This window comes from Cyprinus carpio, chromosome A20, assembly GCF_018340385.1.
Source record: "Cyprinus carpio isolate SPL01 chromosome A20, ASM1834038v1, whole genome shotgun sequence".
Lineage (NCBI taxonomy): Eukaryota > Metazoa > Chordata > Actinopteri > Cypriniformes > Cyprinidae > Cyprinus > Cyprinus carpio.
In genome coordinates this window covers 24,942,593-24,963,829 of record NC_056591.1, presented here as the reverse complement: position 1 = coordinate 24,963,829, position 21,237 = coordinate 24,942,593, and the positions used below count along the sequence as shown (strand labels likewise).

The window sequence follows — 21,237 nt, the reverse complement described above, 5'->3', positions numbered from 1 at the left end:
GAGATATAATCTTAATCAACAGGATGGCACTCTATGATTCCTGTGCAAGCTATAGTCAGCACACGGGATGAATGAGTTTTCGTAAGTCGTCCATGTATGAAGAGTGATTACTCGGAATGAAAAGTGGGGGAAAAAAAGCTCACGGTGCAAATGATTGTGATTTCAGGATGTCAAACTGAAGTGTTTTGCCTGGGGAAGTGGAGGTGAAATTGAAAAACCTGGGATGAGATTTGCAGTCAATTCAGACGGAGAAGCTGGAATGGATCGATACATCTGTAAACTGTCTCCTGCTGTTGATTATGGTGCGGGGACATTTTTGCTGGTGGTGGGTAAGTACTGCTTTTTCATACTGCTATTGAAAACTATAAGTAAGGTCCACATTCACTGATTTGATAAATGCATTTAGTGTAAATGAGACTGAAACATATCCATTTTTTAGACTGTGTACATAAATTCTGTGATTTTTATACACAAGGGCTTCACATATCATGTTTCACTGGCTTTACCCCAGAGCCATAGTGTCATACACTGTTATCTTTAGACACCAGCAATTCCTTGTCCATCATTTCATCACAACATGCCAGGACCAGCTTGGACCAGCTAATGACCAACAGACAAGCTTAAAACTAGCTCGTTTCATAGCTATCATCTTTAGTCAGGCATCCTTAATGTACTAACTAAATGTTACTTATGATATTAATGATTGTTTGATGATGTCTTTATCTTAGACTGGAATTTATACTAAACAAGCTGCAAATCGTTAGAAATCAGGGCCCGTATTCACAAAACATTTTATCTTACCACTAAGAGTTCTCCTAAATGGAAGGACAAGCCCGATTCCAAAAACGTTGGGACACTGTACAAATTGTGAATGAAACAATTTTGATTTTGATGATCCTTCTTCTACGCAGCCATGATGTTGTAATTGATGCAGTATGTGGTCTGGCATTGTCATGTTGGAAAATACAAGGTCTTCCCTGAAAGAGCCGACGTCTGGATGGGAGCATATGTTGTTCTAGAACTTGGATATACCTTTCAGCATTGATGGTGCCATTCCAGATGTGTAAGCTGCCCATGCCACACGCACTCATGCAACCCCATACCATCAGAGATGCAGGCTTCTGAACTGAGTGCTGATAACAACTTGAGTTGTCCTTGTCCTCTTTAGTCCAGATAACATGGCGTCCCAGTTTTCCAAAAAGAACTTCAAATTTTGATTCGTCTGACCACAGAACAGTTTTACACTTTGCCACAGTCCATTTTAAATGAGCCTTAGCCCAGAGAAAATGCCTGCACTTCTGGATCATGTTTAGATATGGCTTTTTTTTTAGCCGGCAACGGCGAATGGCACGGTGGATTGTGTTCACCGACAATGTTTTCTGGAAGTATTCCTGAGCCCATGTTGTGATTTCCATTACAGTAGCATTCCTGTATGTAATGCAGTGCTATCTAAGGGCCCGAAGATCACACGCATCTAGTATGGTTTTCCGGCCTTGACCCTTACGCACAGAGATTGTTCCAGATTCTCTGAATCTTTGGATGATATTATGCACTGTAGATGATGATAACTTCAAACTCTTTGCAATTTGTCTCTGAGAAACTCCTTTCTGATATTGCTCCACTATTTTTCGCCGCAGCATTGGCGGAATTGGTTATCCTCTGCCCATCTTGGCTTCTGCCACTCTGAGAGGCTCTTTTTATACCCAATCATGTTGCCAATTGACCTAATAAGTTGCAAATTGGTCCTCCAGCTCTTCCTTATATGTACATTTAACTTTTCCAGCCTCTTATTGCTACCTGTCCCAACTTTTTTGGAATGTGTAGCTCTCATGAAATCCAAAATGAGCCAATATTTGGCATGACATTTCAAAATGTCTCACTTTCAACATTTGATATATTATCTATATTCTATTGTGAATAAAATATAAGTTTATAAGATTTGTAAATTATTCCATTGCTTTTTTACTCACAATTTGTACAGTGTCACAACTTTTTTGGAATCGGGTTTGTATAAGTTTTTAGCTAAGATTTTTCTCTTAAAACCTATTCACAAAGCTGCTGAGACAAACTTTTACTAAGCAATAGAAAGAAGTCTTAAGCTAAGGGTAAGGGCGTGGTTGACCTTGATGCTGTGGATGATGTCAGCATACTAGCATAACTATGCACACAGTGAATGGCTGATAGTCTCTGTCAGAGATTTATTCATAGAAATATTGTAGAATGCAATATTATGTTACCATATTCAAATAAAGGTTTTAAAATAAAAATGTTAATTGGCACATTCAAATAAATTAAAGATTAATTAAAATGCAGGCTAAGTGTCACTAATTAAACAAGTAGGCTATATATTCAGCTAATTGTCAGCCTCTTATATGTATGCTTATCATAAACAATTAGTCGATATGCATTAAGGCTGCCCTTGACTAAAGATTTTCTGGTCGAGTAGTAGTCGTTCATTTTAAGCTTTAGTCGACTATTAGTCACACTTTTAATAATAAACCATATAAATCATAATAATGAGCCTTTAATTGCCTACATAGCCTAATAAGTGCTCAAGCGCACACAAAAAAGGCTTGCCACAGCACACTGGCAAATATTATAATTATGAATGTGTTAGGGAAAAACAGCAAGTACACTGCATTAATATTTTAATAATTTATTGTTACATTGGTGCTTTCTGTTTTTGGTTTAAGAGATGAAGTCAGCAACACTGACTCATCATCTCCACAGTTATATGCACCTGTATGCATGTTTCATATGAATTACATAATCTGAGAATATTTGTTTTCTAGTTGAATTGGTTCATTTAAAAGTTTCGCTCTATATATATATATATATATATATATATATATATTCATGTCTGTAATAAGGCAAGCATACACAGAGTTCCTAAGTGACGCACTCAAGTTCACAGAGTCCGAGACGGCAGAAAGCGCATCATGTTTGCTTTCATTATTTTACATGTTTGATGTCGATAAATGTTAGGTGAGCATATGGATGTACTGCCCAATGTATATTAACACATAGACCAGCCATTAATGATTTGTCCATCACGGACTGCTTGACTTTGATTTAGATTTTTTATTTTCTGCGCCTGAGCGACAAATAAAATTTTGGTAATATGCATATAAAAAGCCTTTTAATTAGCAGAGTACAATAATCATATCTGATAGTAAGACAAGCAAACATAAAAGAAAACCAAACTGGATGCGAGAACAGTGATATATTAAGGATATAATCAAAAATTTGGAGTTGGGATAATCTCCAAACCAAAGCCAATACCTTTTTAAAAGCTCATTATCGTCAAATGTTTCTTAAATGTTTATTTTCTGAGGTAGACTGCTGGCAACAGCCATTTTAGGATAGTTCAGATTTGGTCTTAGTGACTTAGGCATCCTCTTCACTACTCCTAACATTTCACAGATTTAGGAGCTCATTTTAGCGCTAAAAGGCTTTGTGAAATACTCTTAGAACAAAATTTAAGGAGTCCTAAATTTAGAACTGACACGCCCATTATTTTTACAATTTTCTCCTAAATCGAGTTATGAGCTACTTTTAGCCTTAAGATGTTTTGTGAATACAGGCCCAGACCAACTAGATGCAGAATGCACAGTCAATTCTGAAATATCAGTAGTCAGACTAGAAATGACCAAGAAATGGTTGATCACTCATTAAATAACATAAAATGATCAATCTAGCCTCTGTCCCAGGTCACATTTAGATAATCCAGAAGTGTTACATTAAATCTAGATGGAGATTGTGTCACTGATATATTCAGAATCAGAATCAGAATCAGAAAGAGCTTTATTGCCAAGTATGCTTGCGCATACAAGGAAATTGTTTTAGTGACATAAGCTTCCAGTACACAAAAGACAACAACACACAGTCAAAAAAATAAAAAATAAAAACCCTTTGCAGATAAATAAGTGTATAAAAAATTATGCTATAAACGATAATGGAATTGGATTGAGTAAGATGCAGGGATGTACTAGGATGAAGGGGTAACAAATAAATATAAGGATATTGCACATTTTTATTGTATAAGTGGGGAACATTTAACTGTTCATGAGGTAGATTGCCTAGGGGAAGAAACTGTTCTTGTGCCTGACTGTCCTGGTATTTGCAGCTCTGAAGCGCCGGCCAGATGGCAAAAGTTCAAAGATGGGGTAACTTGGGTGTGAGGGATCCAGAGTGATTTTCTAAGCCCTTTTCCTCACTCTGGATGTATACAGTTCTTGAAGGGTGGGCAGGGGAGTACCAATAATCCTTTCAGCAGTCCGAACCGTTCTCTGTAGTCTTCTGATGTCTGATTTTGTAGCTGAACCAATCCACACAGTTATTGAAGTACACAGGACAGACTCAATGACGGCTGAGTAGAACTGTTTCAGCAGCTCCTGTGGCAGGTTAAACTTTCTCAGCTGGTGAAGGAAGTACAACCTTTGTTGGGCCTTTTTAACAATGGAGTCAATGTGATTGTCCCACTTCAGGTCCTGAGAGATGGTGGTTCCCAGGAATCTGAATGACTCCACTGCAGCCACAGTGCTGTTCATGATGGTGAGTGGGGGAGTGCAGGGGGTTTCTTCTGAAGTCCACGATCATCTCCACAGTTTTGAGCATGTTCAGCTCCAGGTTGTTAAGACTGCACCAGACAGCCAGCTGCTCAACCTCTTGTCTGTAAGCAGACTCGTCACCGTCCTGGATGAGACCGATGAGTGTGGTGTCGTCTACAAACTTCAGGAGCTTGACAGAGGGGTCTTTTGAGGTGCAGTCGTTGGTGTACAGCGAGAAGAGCAGTGGGGAGAGAACACATCCCTGAGGGGCACCAGTGTTGGTGGAGCAGCTGTTTGACATGAATGGCATATATTATGCCATTCACCATCATTAGCAGCAAAGAAATGTCAAAGTCAGAGAACCATGGAAACCAAAGTCTATTTTATATTCTATGAGACAAGTTACTTCCACATAAATTTCCAAGCATTTAACTGCAGCAGGTGTTAAAAGCCACTACACGTTAATGAATCACTTGTATAATCAGAAACAAACTCAGCAACCAGCACTCCTACTCAATATAAGTAGTAGTTCTCAATATTAACTCATCAAATTCTTACAAGACCATATGATCGCACAACCTTACGACCTTATAACCTACAACCTTAAAAATAAAGGTTCCAAAATAGGTTTTTGCAGTGATGCCAAGAAAGAACCAATTTTTGGTTCCCCATAGAACCTTTTGTGAATATTTTCCATGAAAAACCTTTAACATCCATGGACTCTTTCCATTCTACATTTCATTAAAAAACATTACAGTAAAAAGTTCATTACAGAACCAAAAAAATTAATAAATCAGTGCATAAATTCCCTCTTTAAACCTTTATTTTTAAATATGTATTAAACTTTGATATATGTCACTTTCACTTTCAACTTTGGAAAAAAAATTAAACCTGCTTTCATTCCATGAGAACTGAAAGTGCATATACAGTGGAGCTGAAGAAATGCTCTTTTCATTTCTTTTCAAGGGGACCTATTATGCAAAATTCACTTTCACATGTTGTTTGGACATAAATGTGTGTTGGCAGTGTGTGTACACAACCACCCTATAATGACAAAAAATTCCCATAAGTAATAAGCAGTGTCTCCCAACAACCGGTTTTCAGCATTGCTGATAATGTCTCCCAAGCATTTTAGGTGTTCTGTAGCTGGATATATGAATCCACATAGCTCTCTCCATTTACAAAACAAAATCTGAACCACTGAAGATGAGGTGGATTAATTTTGTTTTTGAAGAAAATGTTCCCTAAGCTTTTCGTTTTCAACCGAAATTCATTTATATCTGCACAAATTATTAATAAATGAGGGTCAGTATAAAGCAGGTTTTGCACAAAAGTTGCTCCTGAAGGATGGAGCAGTGCGAGCTGTTCATGATCCAGCTACACCTCCAGAAGAAATAGCTAAGTATCACGCATTTGTTTTCCAAATTGCCTTTCTGAAAGAGCTTCTTGGCACCTCGGTAAGGCTAATGTTGCTAAAGCTACCATTGTCTGTCTGTTTTCACTGATGCTGCCTTCACGTGCTACTGGAATGATTGTGAATAGGAAAGTGGGAGTTAAAATTGCATATGAAAACAATGTGAAGTCGACCGCATTTTCTATAAAGATAACAGGCTTGTAGTAATAATGGAGCGTTTATTTATAAAGGCTAACACCAGTATTGCCAGAGCTTGAGTTCTTGAATCTCCGCCCTCTCCTCCCGGTGCACCAGCTTATTTAAAGGGACAGACAAAATGGCGAGATTCGAACCCAAACCTTAGGGTTAGGAGTCAAACTCTCTAACCATTAGGCCATGACTTCTCCACTGTTAGATATACAGTAAATAAAATTTAAAAATAAAATACATTAAAAAAAAAATCATTGCAACCACTCCATATTCTTTTAAACAAATAAGATTTTATGAAAAAAAAAAAAGAAAAAAGGTGTAGGATTTATTTTGAAACAATTTTCACTCTGAAACTGCTAGTAAATTTTCACAAATAATTACATAGGAATGGCAAATAACATTAAATTAATGTTAAATTTTGAAGTAGAAAGACTGAAATCATACTTTCTTGTAAAAATATAATATTCTTTGTTTTATTTACAACTTACCTGTAGAAAAATAAACTTGTACATATAGGTAAAGTTGCCTAAAAACCGACCATAAAGGTATCTTTATAGACAGGATGCAACACTCCTAATGAAAGCAGCGTTTTACAGCTTTCGGACACTGCCAGTTTGTGCAGAGCACAGGACAGACCAGCGTTTCCTGAAGATGCCCACCTGATGTGCTAAAGAGATTGTGTTTATGCTCCACTGAGCTGTACAAAGCAAATCACTGTGCTGATAAACGTCTTTGTAATGCTTTCAGAGACAGCTCACTTGACTGTGTGCAAATCCCTAAGAATGCACTAAGAAATATCTAACTGTGATTTTAGAATTTGCCCCATTCCTGTCTAGTTCCTGATAATGTACAGTTGTAACAGGGCCGTGCACAGACCTTTTGAGGGGCATGTGCTGAAACTGAAAAAGGGCACCCCCCTCCCTTTTTTTTATATCAAGATTATTTAGTAAGCCTGCATAAAAGAAAGAAATGGTCACATCTTCATGACAAATTCAATAACACAACTCAATTCCAGATTATAAGAAACTATAGCCATACCGTTACTATAACATATCCAACATGTATCCGCCTACCTGGCAAAAATTTTTATACTGTGGTGGACCAGGGATGTTGGTCTCTTGAAGGTTTCTTATTCACTACACTTTCCCTAAAATAAGCCAGCAATGAAAAAATAAATAAAAATAGTGTGAAAAGTACAGTTGCAGTGAAAAAGCATTTCTGAAGGATCACGTGACACTGAAGAGTACTGAACGTGGAGTAAAAAATATTAAAATACATCAAATATAAAAAAAATAAATTAAAATTGTAAAAATATTACACAATATTACTTTCTTGCTGTATTTTTCATTAAATGAATACTGCCTTGGTGAGCATGAGACCAAGGATCAAATAAATGAAGCCTTGGAATGAATAATGAATTACATTCTGCATGATAAAATATAAAGATTTCACAGTGATCTTCTTTAATTTTTTTTTTAGTTACTACTACATTACTGTAGTAAAACCTTGTTTTACTACATTTTATACATGTGAGGACGAGCGGAGAGTATACCATAACATGATTAGCCTAAATGTTAATAAATTAAGTGTATCAGCAATCATAAATCAAAGAAGAAATTTCTTATATATGTTATCTAGGTGACGAGGGTCACTCGTCGCTTTGTGTAAGTTCCAGTACGAAACAGCGCGGGGACGCACCTGTTATGATTTTCCGATGGTAAAAACAAATTATATGTTGTTGTATTACTTATCAATATATAGTTTTTGACCAGCGAATGTGTGCAAATGTGAATTTTGTTTTTTTGTCCGTCATTAAAACGGCGAAGGCGCCTCAAATTACATTTTCATCTACAGGTTACAAACTAGTTTTTGTAGCTATATAGACGGAGCGCTCAGTTTTTCCTGTGGTAAAATGCATTTGGCCAAAATCGCATTTTATAAAAGATGAAATGCTACTGTATGCACAGGCTATTTAAGTGTTGGCTATGTATTGGCTATAACTAGATGGCAAATGCTAGCCCTCTCTCTCAGGCGACGTCCCACGTCTCAGTCAGTGAGTCAGTCAGACATCAAATAAATAAAATATGAGCCTTTATAGACATAGTGTTTAGTAGTACTTATTCAAACAACAAAATTTATTTACCCTTCGCAAAACTTTGTTCAGCTCAGCTGTAGTCTACTGTGCGGCTGCTGTGGAACTTCAGTTGATTCAATGAATATAGAGGGGGCGGAGTTATCAGCTTACTGACAGCTTGAGGATCGAATAAGATTTACACAAGCTCGTTTTAAGAACTTTCATTTGCTAAATATTTGTAAAATAGACAGACAGACGTAAAGGGTGACCAATAGCATTGATAAAAAAAAAAAAACACCACCAAAAAAAGGGCACTTCGGAGTATAAGGGCAAAAAGGGCACCGCTCTGCACAGGTTGAGCCCTACCTGTGCACGTGCCTGAGTTGTAAGGGTGTAAATAAATAATAAGCTCTTAAAATCTTATCTTTAGAGCTAGTTATATAAATAGTTTAACTGCTCAGTACACTAAATTAACACCCGTTTAATGCTTTCCTGCCAAGGACACAATGTCACATCCGGCACCTTGTCTGATTAGAGTGAAATTAAACAGAATATAAAGCAATATTGTTCTTTTGCTTAATTACTTTTTAGTACCTCACAATGGAGACCAATAAGAAAAAAAAACAGTCTGCAGAAAAAACATGCTGTAATTATCTTTCTAATTAGCAGCTGCCTGCGTTCTCCTTACTCTCAATGCAAGAGCAGTAAAACAACATATTCATGTCAGAGTGCATCTGCTGTCACGCAGCAGCTTCAAATAATACCTGTAAGGCTTTTCTGACAATCTATTTTAACCCTGTCATAAGGTTAATATCCCTGACTGGATTAATATGTCTATTTATGAACCTGACATGAACAGATGTTGACATTGTTAAATGTCAGTAACATGACATTAAACGTGCTAACGTGAAAAGACCTGCTTCCATCAAACTACAGATAAAGCATCTCTAACGGCTCCCTTTGTCACACGTGTTGGTCATATTTTAATTGGAAATTTAATTAGAAAAAAGGCAAGTTATTAATTGCTAGCATAACCAGCTCACTGAATTGAGGAAGTGTTTCCTTTGCATTGCTTAGTGGACCGCATCCTGTAAAATCATGCCTTTACTTTCATTTTTGTAAAACTCCATATATATCTATACATACAATTCACAGTTACCAATCAAAATGTACACTAGTAGCAGTAAAATGGCAACAATTTTTATTCCTTTTTACACAAATTTTGATTATGGGGATTATGATTTACCATAGTGCATGATTTGTAAACTAATACATTTTGACATTTGCATAACATAACCATCTCAGTATGAACAGCTTTTTGGTAGGGGTGTAACAATTGTACCAATGCCAAGGTTTGGTTCAAATCACGGTTCGGTTCGCTGTGGGGGGTAGGGTTCATGGTAGAGACCTGTACTACCACAAAAAAGAAATATCTAAACATAAAATATCTAAAAATATTGTTATTCATCTATTGCACCACTCAAAACATCAGAGTTCTTGTGCAGCGCTGAAATTTGTGTGCTCACGAATCCTCTTATTATAACACACAAAGTCTAGACATTGTGAAAGAGTCATTGTGTTATAACAGAGCTTTGTTAGATTGCGATAAACTAAGATGTCAGCTTTTTAGTGATTATAAAGGGAGTGATCTTTGCTCACATTCTGCCATGCCAAACCATGCACGCAGCAGGCTATGCTTGTTTTTATGTAAAAAAATAAAAAATAAAATTGCAGTGGTTTGTTAATGTTGATGCTTTAATAACAAATATTTTGTGATTTATGCTGGATTGTTGTGGTTAGGTGACACGGAACTTACTATTTCATGTACATTTAATGGATGTACTGAAAATTTATAGTTTTATCAATAGTGTTATTTAATATCATATTTAATGTAAATTTCATGGATGCACTGAAAAAAATATATACAGTCTACATATATGCAAGCTTTTGCAGGCAGGAATGGAACAAAGCACTTTACTGCAGCGTAACTCAACAAAATGCATCTTATATGAAATAAATTATAAATATATATATAGTATATAAATAAAATATTGCAACTTACAGTTCCACAAAAGGCTGTGAGTGGCTACACAAGCGAACTTATGTGGATGTATTCTTTCCATAACAATGTGCTGAAACATGGCATATTCTTTTATAGTCGTGCTCTCATTATAATTTTATGCAGCAATTTTATTTGTTCTGCACATGTTGCCCTAAATGGTACCTTCCTTTTCAAAGTGATTCAAGCAATTGAAAAAAAGGGCCATACACATTTTAAATGTGTAAGCAGGGTAGGCAAAGAGAGTATCGTGGAATGCCATGAGACTACTGTGATAAGTACCGAGGGTGGTGCATTGTGTTTTTTCCGTGAATATCGTTACACCCCTACTTTTTGGACATAGTAAACTTGCTAAGCAGCTCACCTGGTACAGCAATGCACTTGCAATAGAGCATTAACCTATTAGCGCTGAACCAATGGACATTTAATTTCTTTCACAATACTTGCAAAAACAAATGTAATAAATCATTGCCAGATTTTTGTTCATTTGTTCTGGATAGAACCATTCTATCCAAGTGCACCACTCACTGGACATTTCACTTGAAAATGTCGAAAAATGAAGCAACATAATACCATTTTGTAGAAATGCCATCACAGACACATATTTCCAGTGAGCATTAGCAAACAAAAATAGCCAGAGCTTTTCTCTGAACTAACATTTTGAGACATTTCTGCAATGACTTGAAAACGGTATCAGAGATTTTCTGTTGATGTATGAAGTCAGTTCTCCTTAAATTCATACAGGTGTCCCATTACAGTAACTACAGAGAATCACATTAACTTCGAATATTATTCAAACAGTAGGACCACATAGATTTTCTTGTGAAATAATCTGATTAAAAATGGTGCATGCTGTCTTTCTTTTAAATAAATGCCACTTGGTTTGATATTGTGATTCAATTCAAGAACATTCCTTTCAAGTGTGGCTTAAATTGATAATTTTTGGGGTATGAACATATAAATTTTATGGTTCTACGTGGACAGTCTTTATTATACAGTTGCATAAGGTTTTAATTTGCCTCAGGCGCCATGACTGCTGCTACTTGAAACTGAATAATGTAAAATTGAATATTACTGTACAGATGCCATCTCTCAAAAGAACATTCTTGTTTTTCTTAAGAATATTTCCAAGAACACTGACCGCACAAGAGAATCAGTCAGATTTCTTCCCTGCTTTCATACTGCTTTTGGCTAGACTGACATGACATGCCTTCCTTGCTGTTCAACCTAGGGTACACTAAATTGATCTTCAGGTGGATTTTCATCCAGAACAGAATATATTTTTTCAGCTGAAGAGTCATCATAATTGCTTAGTGACATTTAGATTTTTCACTGGTATTTCAGTGGTCCCTTCAGCTCATTAAGCTAAAGAAAATAGCTTTGAAAAAATATATGCATGTGGCATATCCCTACATGTACTGTATAGGCTAAAAAGCAAGGAATATTTTCCTTGGACTGAGACTAAACTAACAAAAAAAGTCAAAACAAAAGGTTGGTATCATCCAACAATAAAAAAAAAAAAATAATAAAACAATAAAACATTACAACAACATCATCAAAAAACCAACAATCAAACAAAAAAAAAAATCCACGTGGCTAAAAAGGTACACCGACAAGATAAGTGCTGTTATAATTTATCAATTTACTATATTTATTTTAGATTTAATACATCTACAAGATTATTTGCCTGTTAACTGAGAATGAGTCAGGTTAATGAATGACAAAGACAGAAAAATTAAATTGCAGCACAACAACTAAGCAGCAGCATTACAGCTTAAGTTAAAAACCCCGCAGATTATGTAGGCAGCCGCTGATAAGAGTAAGCTAAATAAAAATATGTTACCATATAATGCTCTTGAGGGAATGTAAACAAAAATCAAAAAATAGGCCTAATCCATAATCCAAGATGAAATAGAAAACTCGATTAGATGAAGTGTAATTACCATAACCTTGTAAAAACAAAACTGCATTCACACTGTCAAACTGTAAATTGACTTAAGTCCATAAAATGAGCATCTGTCACGACACGCACACAGACAGGTAGATCCAAAAGCAGTATGTTTATTGGGGTGATCCAAATCTCATTATCAGCCAGGCAAAGGTCAAAATCCAGGTAATCCGTCCAAAACAAGAAACATAGACAACATCCAGAAACACGACGAAAACCAGGGAACCAGGAAAACGCAGGGTGACATTCAACAAGGACTCCGTAACAATGACAGAAACAACCAGGGTATTTATAGACAGGTGCAAACAAGGTAAGTGATGACAGCTGAACACAATGAACAGTGATGAACAGATAAGGCTAGTGGGAAATGTAGTTCTGAAGAAGGTGACAATCAGGGGAAGTGAGACCTCTAGTGGCCACCCAGGGAAACACAGAACAGACACCGTGACACTACCCCCCCTCTAAGGAGCAGCTTCCAGATGCTCCTCAGAACACAATAAACACAAAACAAAGAGACCAGGAGGGAGGTGGACTGGTGGAGGCAGAACAGGGGGAGGGATGGCGGGCCAGGCCCGTGTAGGGGAACTGGGACCGGCAGCGATGGCTCCCCTGGTAGCCCAGGTGGCTCGGTCAGATCAGGGGGCCATGGTGGACCCGAAAGTTCAGGGGACCACGAGGGACCAGGCAGTTCAGGTGGCCACGGTGGACCTGAAAGTTCAGGGGACCACGAGGGACCAGGCAGTTCAGGTGGCCACGGTGGACCCGAAAGTTCAGGGGACCACGAGGGACCAGGCAGTTCAGGTGGCCACGGTGGACCCGAAAGTTCAGGGGACCACGAGGGGCCAGGCAGTTCAGGTGGCCACGGTGGATCAGTCCATTCTCGCTGTGCAGACGGCCAGGGAGGAACTCGCCATCCGAGCGGCCCGAACGGAACCTGCCAATCGGGGAGCCAGTAAGGAGCAGGCTGTGGCGATGGCCAGGTCACGGCATTGGGAACGGCATCGGGAACGGCCTCAGACAAGGGCACCGCCTCGGGAACGGCCTCGGACACGGGTATCGCCTCCGGAACCATCTCGGGCCCCGCATCGGCCTCCGGAACAGCATCGGGCACCGCCTCGGGAATGGCATCGGACAAGGACACCGCCTCGGGAACGACCTCGGCATCGGGCACCGCCTCGGGAACGGTCTCAGGAACGGCCTCAGGAATGGCCTCAGGAACGGCATTGGACAAGGACACCGCCTCTGGAACGGCCTCGGGCACGACCTCGGGCTCCGCCTCGGGAACGGCCTCGGGCTCGACCTTGGACAAGGACACCGCCTCGGGAACGACCTCGGCCTGCGCATCGGGCACCGCCTCGGGAACGACCTCGGCCTGCGCATCGGGCACCGCCTCGGGAACGACCTCGGCCTGCGCATCGGGCACCGCCTCGGTCTCTGGAACCAATTCGGGCACCGCATCGGCCTCCGGAACAGCATCGGGCCCCGCCTCGGCCTCCGGAACAGCATCGGGCACCGCTTCGGCATCGGGCACAGCCTCGGGCCCCGCCTCGGGAACAACATCGGGCACCGCCTCGACCTCCGGAACAGCCTCGGTCTCGGGCATTACATCGGGAACCGTCTCTGGCACCGCATCGGGCACCGCCTCGGCATCGGGCACCGCCTCGGCATCGGGCACAGCCTCGGCCTCGGGCACCGCCTCGGCCTCGGGCACCGCCTCGACATCGGACATTGCATCGGGAACCACCTCGGCCACCGCATCAGGCACCGCCTCGGGAACGACCTCGGCCTGCGCATCGGGCACCGCCTCGGGCACCGCCTCGGTCTCTGGAACCAACTCGGGCACCGCCTCGACCTGCGGAACGGCATCGGCCACCGCCTCGACCTGCGGAACAGCATCGGGCACCGCCTCGGCCTCGGGAACAACATCGGGCACCGCCTCGACCTCCGGAACAGCCTCGGTCTCGGGCATTACATCGGGAAACCGTCTCTGGCACCGTCTCTGGCACCGCATCGGGCACCGCCTCGGCATCGGGCATTGCATCGGGGACCGCCTCGGCATCGGGGACCGCCTCGGGCACCTCGGGCACGTCCACCTGGATGGCAGCGGCCTGCTCAGGAACGTCCTCCGGGCTTTGAGGAACGGCTGACGCCTGTCTCCTCCTCCTGCGGCCTCTATGATGACGTGCCGGTGGCTCCTTGACGGAAGACTCAGGCGTTGAGTCAACCATCTTGTGCTGTGGTGCTGGGCCGGCGGCCATCCCGTGCTGTGGTGCTGGGCACGCTGAGCTGGCAGCCATCCTGTGCAATGGCGCTGGGCTGGCGGCCATCTTGCGCTGTGGTGCTGAAACTGGTGGCCATCCTGGGCATTGGCGCTGGCTCAGCGGCCGTGATGTGAACACTCCTGGGAATCTCCGGGATCTGGCACATCCTGGAAAAGTAACTCAACAATGTCTCCGCGGCCATCTTGGGCTGTGGCGCTGTGCTGGCGGCCATCTTGTGCTGTGGCGCTGGGCTGGCGGCCCTCTTGTGCTGTGGCGCTGGGCTGGCGGCCCTCTTGTGCTGTGGCGCTGGGCTGGCGGCCATCTTGTGCTGTGGCGCTGGGCTGGCGGCCATCTTGTGCTGTGGCGCAGGGCTGGCGGCCATCTTGTGCTGTGGCGCAGGGCTGGCGGCCATCTTGTGCTGTGGCGCAGGGCTGGCGGCCATCTTGTGCTGTGGCGCTGGCTCAGCCGATGTGACGTTAACCCCCTTGGGAACGTCTAGGATTTTGGACAGCATAGTAAAATAATCCAAAACCGTTTCCGTCGCCCTCTTCTCCGCAGACACAGTCTCGGCGGACGTGTGCCTCCTCCCCCTTCTCCGTTCGTGATGGAGAGACGGCGGCTCCGATCCGTCCCTCACGAGCCCAGGGTCGACGGGGGGCCATGGTGGAGAGCGATGCCGGACCTCCTCTCAACCACTCCCTCCTCTGCGACCTCCCCGGGTCCCACGGAAAACAACCAGGCGGGTTCCCTCAAACTCACTCCCTCTCTCCCGCTCGATGGCTGGGGGAGAATCCTCAAAAAACATATCGCTGGATCTAGGTTGTGACGGAGTCCTTCTGTCACGACACGCACACAGACAGGTAGATCCAAAAGCAGTATGTTTATTGGGGTGATCCAAATCTCATTATCAGCCAGGCAAAAGGTCAAAATCCAGGTAATCCGTCCAAAACAAGAAACATAGACAACATCCAGAAACACGAAAAACCAGGGAACCAGGAAAACGCAGGGTGACATTCAACAAGGACTCCGTAACAATGACAGAAACAACCAGGGTATTTATAGACAGGTGCAAACAAGGTAAGTGATGACAGCTGAACACAATGAACAGTGATGAACAGATAAGGCTAGTGGGAAATGTAGTTCTGAAGAAGGTGACAATCAGGGGAAGTGAGACCTCTAGTGGCCACCCAGGGAAACACAGAACAGACACCGTGACAGCAACTTCATCTAAAATATTACTAACGTTACATAATAAAAGCAGAACTTTCATTAACAATCATAGTTTTTCGTACGCTTGAGTTTATACTTCAGAAAGGACCTAATATAATAAATACAAAATTTTAATATACTGTTCTATCCACATATATTGTACAAACATAATTTTTAACATCATTTTTGGGCAATGATCTTTACGTTGTGCTGATTTTCCATCCATCTGAACAGGCCTGCGTAATGTATGCACCAAACATAACCACGCTGGCACACTGTACAAGTATGCGTATAGGTGTTAAAATAATGGCTTGGAGATCATTTTGCTGCATAGTATTCTGCTAATATTTTAACTGTAATTTAATTAAATAATTTTAATTCAATTTAAAGTTAAATCAAATTGTTTAAAAAAACGATTATTTTTGTCATTTAAAATAGACATTTTCTGGCATTTACCAGGCTGCCTAATATAGCAGCTGCCATACACAATTTATTCTCCTTCATCCTACTTTGGCTGGATGACTGTAATTATCATACAGTATAGGTCAAGATGTCTCTAAATTCATAAATGAAACACAATTTTGCTATTTAGTTTATTGAAAAGTGCAATAGTCAGGAATTAGATTTGTACTTTTTACCACTTATTTTTTTCTAGCCATCCTCTCCATCCTGGGCAATGCAGCCGTCCTGGTAGCAGCCACCTGGCGTCACAGTGTTCTCAAAGCTCCTGAGCTCCTCACAGTCAATCTGGCCGTGACTGACATTGGTATGGCTCTCAGCATGGACCCACTTTCGGTAGCCTCTGCCTTCAACCACATATGGATTGGAGGTAACCATTCCTGCCTGTACTATGGCCTGATGGGTATGATCTTCAGTGTGCCCAGCATCATGACTCTGACCGCCATGGGGTTAATGAGATATCTGGTGACAGGAAACCCTCCAAAATCAGGTATGATTCCATTAGGACCTAAATGATCCCATGTGCGGTCATGCTGTTCTCCTACACTGGCATCGCCTGGAAGCTCCACAAGGCTTATCAGTCCATCCAGAGCAATGATAACCTGCCCAACTTTGGGGCAGTTGAGAGAAAAGTCACCCTGGTAAGGGTTATCCAAAACTGCACACAAAAATGTAAAGAGATTTCTCAAAACAGGCAGGCTTCAGTCCGTCTAGCTAGCTTTACAGAGTTTCTGAGCACTGGGATCTACTGTACTAGCTTATATCAGTCCACTGGAAAACAAAGTCAAGTTTGCAATGATTTCAGGATTCATCTCTACAGCACATATAGTGTGGGACAAATTATGCACAAAAGTTTAATGGGTATGTTCAAATTTCTAACATTAATTATAAGTACTGCTAGTAATGCTTACTTTTGCTGTTTGGATAAATCTAGTCATTTCAATAAGAATCCATCTGAATGGGAAAATCCAAGTGGGGGCGAAATTCAGCAAATTGGTCATGAATTTGGCATATTGGCTAAGACCAAAAGAAAACTACTTGGCTTGAAAATGACTTCTGTGTGAGTTGTGTTTCATACATCACTCCACTGTTGGCTAATGAATATTTGATTTCCTAAGTTTCTATGTACACTAAAAATTAGGACTAGGGTTTTTACATTTCTTTTAAAGGACAAGTTTGATGATTTTCAACCAGCTTTGTATTGTTACAGTGTCATAGTATATGTGAATGACCATTTGTATTCTTTCTCCATGTTACCTATACCCAAATCCTCTGCCTTTGTTTGTCAACAAAAGTCCACCAGATGATGAAAAACATCGAGGCTGTCACAAGTGTTTAGCATCATCTGGTGGACTTTTGCTGGAAGATAAACTGGGTGATCTGGGTACAGGTAAAATGAAAAAAGACAATACAAAGCTGGTTAAAAATCAGCAAACTTGTCCTTTAAGCGTTTAACAACATGCAGGGTCACAGTACGTGCAAACCCTGGAGTGTTCACACATCTGCAGGAGGCTTATCAGTTTTTCCTGCCAGGGTGACAGACGCCGATTCACACCTAAGCTCCATCTTCTGCCCACAAGAGTTTTTTTTTTTTTTTGCTCAGATGGATTTAAATCTAAAATCTTAAAACTAAAATGAATGTTTTTGCTGTTCGGTGTCCAGATTATAGAAGTGGGTGAAGTGGTTGAAAGTCAAGCTCCATCCATTCCTTCAAGGTCACTAATGGATATAAAGGATTTCCAAGAAATAGCCTTGTTATTTACCAGGCACTTGCATCTAAAGCTTAATAGTGTTTTTTAAGTGTATTGTCAGGGGTTTTCCCCCTGGAAGCTAAGAGCAAAATGGTAATTGGGTGTTTCTGCAATCTTTTCCCTGAACCTGTATCTTTTGTGTGCTGCCAGGTCTTATATTTAAGCACAGCCTATGTTGTTTATAAGCCTTAATTATTAAATGGTACATGTGTAGCCATCACTCTAAATTAATTTATAAGTGCCCTTTTCCTCAGGCTACAACAGCAAAATCAACTCAAAAAATAACCAAAATTAAAGCAATTGTTCACCCAAAAATTAAAATTTGCTGAAAATTTACTCAGTCTGAGGCCATCCAAGATGTAAATGAGTTGGTTTCTTCATCATATAACAGATTTGGAGAAATTTAACATTATATCACTTGCTCTCCAGTGGAACCTATGCAGTGAATGGGTGCCATCAGGATGGGAGTTTAAACTGCTGATAAAAACATCATAATAATCCACATCCACACAACAGCAATACTGTGAATCGAGGACTCATTTTTACAAGTTTGAAGTTAGCCTTTCACTTCACAAGACAGTAATTGATAGATTGGAGTCATGTGGATTACATGTGAATTATTGTTTTAATCAGCTAATACGACTCTCATTCTGACGGCACCCATTCACTGTAGAGGATCCACTGGTGAGCAAGTGATGGAATGCTACATTTCTTCAAATCTGTTCAGATGAAGAAACAAATTCATCTATATCTTGGAGGCAAATTTTCAGCAAATGTTCTTTTTTTGGGTGGAATATTGCTTTAACTGCTTTCTGCTTTCAGTTTTTTCTCCTGTGTTTCAGATGGGCATCCTGATCAGTGCTGGCTTTATTGTGTCCTGGGCACCCTATGTATTCATCAGTCTCTGGACCATGTTCCACATCTGAGGAAAAGGCAGCGTGGCGCCCACTGTCAGTTTGCTACCTTGTCTTTTTGCAAAATGCTCAACAGTGTACAACCCATTTGTCTACTATGTTTTCCACAAATCTTTCCGCAGAGAGCTTCGGCAGATCTGGATCTGTTGTTGCAGGGGTGCTGTGAGCAAAATGACATTCTGTAGAGGAACAGAACCATCAGAGGAACAGAAGAGAGAAGAGACAGAAGAGTGAACACACACTAAATAAAAAGAAAAAAGGTTGCTGGATGGTTTGCAACCTAGAAAAGCTTGAACTTGGTTTGCCAAGACATTTTCAAGAGAATCAAGTCTGTGTCTGCAGCCCAAAGAAATGCATTATACAAGAACATAGGACACGAAATGAAGTAATTAGCAGAGGGAATTTTTGAAAACATTTCATATAGTTTAATCTTTTGATGCCAGTGAAACAAGCAGCAGTTTAGCTTCAGATATAGTATTCTCTGTCCTAGTCAAATGCTGCTGAACTAAAATACAGTATGGAATCAACACATTCCCTTGTGTTCTCTGTTCAGTGGCAATCTCATGTTTATCTGCTTGAACAATATCTTATTCTTTTCTCCTTTCATCTAATTTTTACTGCTGCCTAACCTTTTCCTTTTCAGCAGATTTTTGTGAGATCAGAGCTGTTGTAATCTTTATAAATTATAAATTCTTTATTAGAAGGGAGAATGGTTGTTTGATTGATTTATCAATTATAATTAAGTTTTTTGCAAAACTTTGTCACAATAATTTTGTCTTATGTTCATTTCAGTTTTCTATTGAACCTGTTTTGCATTAAAATAATTTTTCACACTGACAGTTTCTTGTATTTTCCTCCTGCATACTTTATTCTACATGTAATGCATCCAAAGCTGTAATTACTGGTGAAAGGGGCTGAACATCAGGTGACGTACACAGATTGAAAGGATGCTGTTAATGGCAGTTTGCATGACTCTTTCAAGACAAACACCCCATTGAGACCTCAATTAAAAAAGTCACGCTCACCATGTCAAATTATAGAGCACAGATGCTACCTTGCTTTTGGACAGAATTCTTCGAAACCTAATAAAGCCACATTGTTTTCTTTTTTGGAGTTTCCTTCAGCTGTGATCACTTTTTATCAGCACATTAATACAACTTGAAAACATTTAAACATTTCATTATTTGTGCTACTCTGCAAATGCCTTTTATGTATAGATGTTATTGTTTTTACCTCGTCTCACACAATCACAAATATTTATGAAAAAGATTAAATATAAAATAATTTTAAAATCTAAAAGAGTGCAGTAACATGAATCATTTAAATATTTATTGATATATTTTTATTTATTTTCACACAGTAAATATATATTTACTTATGTTTACTTATATATATATAAGTAAATATGATATATTTATAATATTTACTTAAATATTTACTTATTTAAATTATTTATCTTAATTTTTGGACATTAACATACTGTGAGTGTGTATACATATACAGTGGGTATAGAAAAGAATCATATATAAATGACCACTACAAGGATTTCTGAGTTGTCAGCAGGAAAGTCTTTTAGAATGAGGGAGCAGATCAAAGTGAAGAGTGCTGACCAGTAAACATAGGAAACACACCCCAGTGTTGTGCCAAATTTTGCACCCCTGCCAGATTATTACCCCCTAGTATTGGTAGCTTTAGGAGTAGGTGTGAGTTTAGGATTAGGCAATCAGGTAGCGACTTCAGTGAAGGGAGTAGTAATCTGGAAGTTTTCCATTCCCATCTTTACTATCATCAGAGAAGCACTAGCATCTGACCCTGACACTAGTGTCATCACTAGCGTCATCAAACTGAATTGCAGAAATAACTGTGTCTAAAAACCTCAACCCACATCAGCCATTGATTGGGCCATTTATCTTAAGTGTAACAATTACAGCACATCTTCCCATCCACATTGAAGTGAAGTGATACATACAGTAAAGCCAATTTGCATTGGCCATAACACTAATAACATTAAACTGAGCCCTTTGAAACTTTCAGAGCTTTAAATCACTTTCATAGAGGGAAGGGTGGCAGATCCATGATCTGAAAAGATTTTCCCAGAGATCTTAATCACAAGGAAAGACACTGTCTAGCCACTGGGTGATTTCAGCGCTTTTCACATGATCTGATTACTCAAACCACATTTGCAAGCAAACTAACATATTAAGTGATTAGTCCAATATAGTCTAGGGTATTCATTTCTATTACATCGTGAAGCCTGATAAAAATTGAAAAATAATCCCAAACCTATAAGCAGTGACAGAATCTCACTTTCCCATTATGACATTTGCCCCTTTAAATGGATAGCTCACCCAAAAATGACAATTCTTTCATCATTTACTCACTCTCAAGTGGTTCCAAACCTGCATGAGT

General features: G+C 40.3%; 1 pseudogene; it reads left to right on the top strand.

Moving 5' to 3' along the window:
• Positions 1-259: 259 nt before the first annotated feature.
• On the top strand, positions 260-19,620 carry LOC122149068 (annotated as a pseudogene).
• Positions 19,621-21,237: the final 1,617 nt, after the last annotated feature.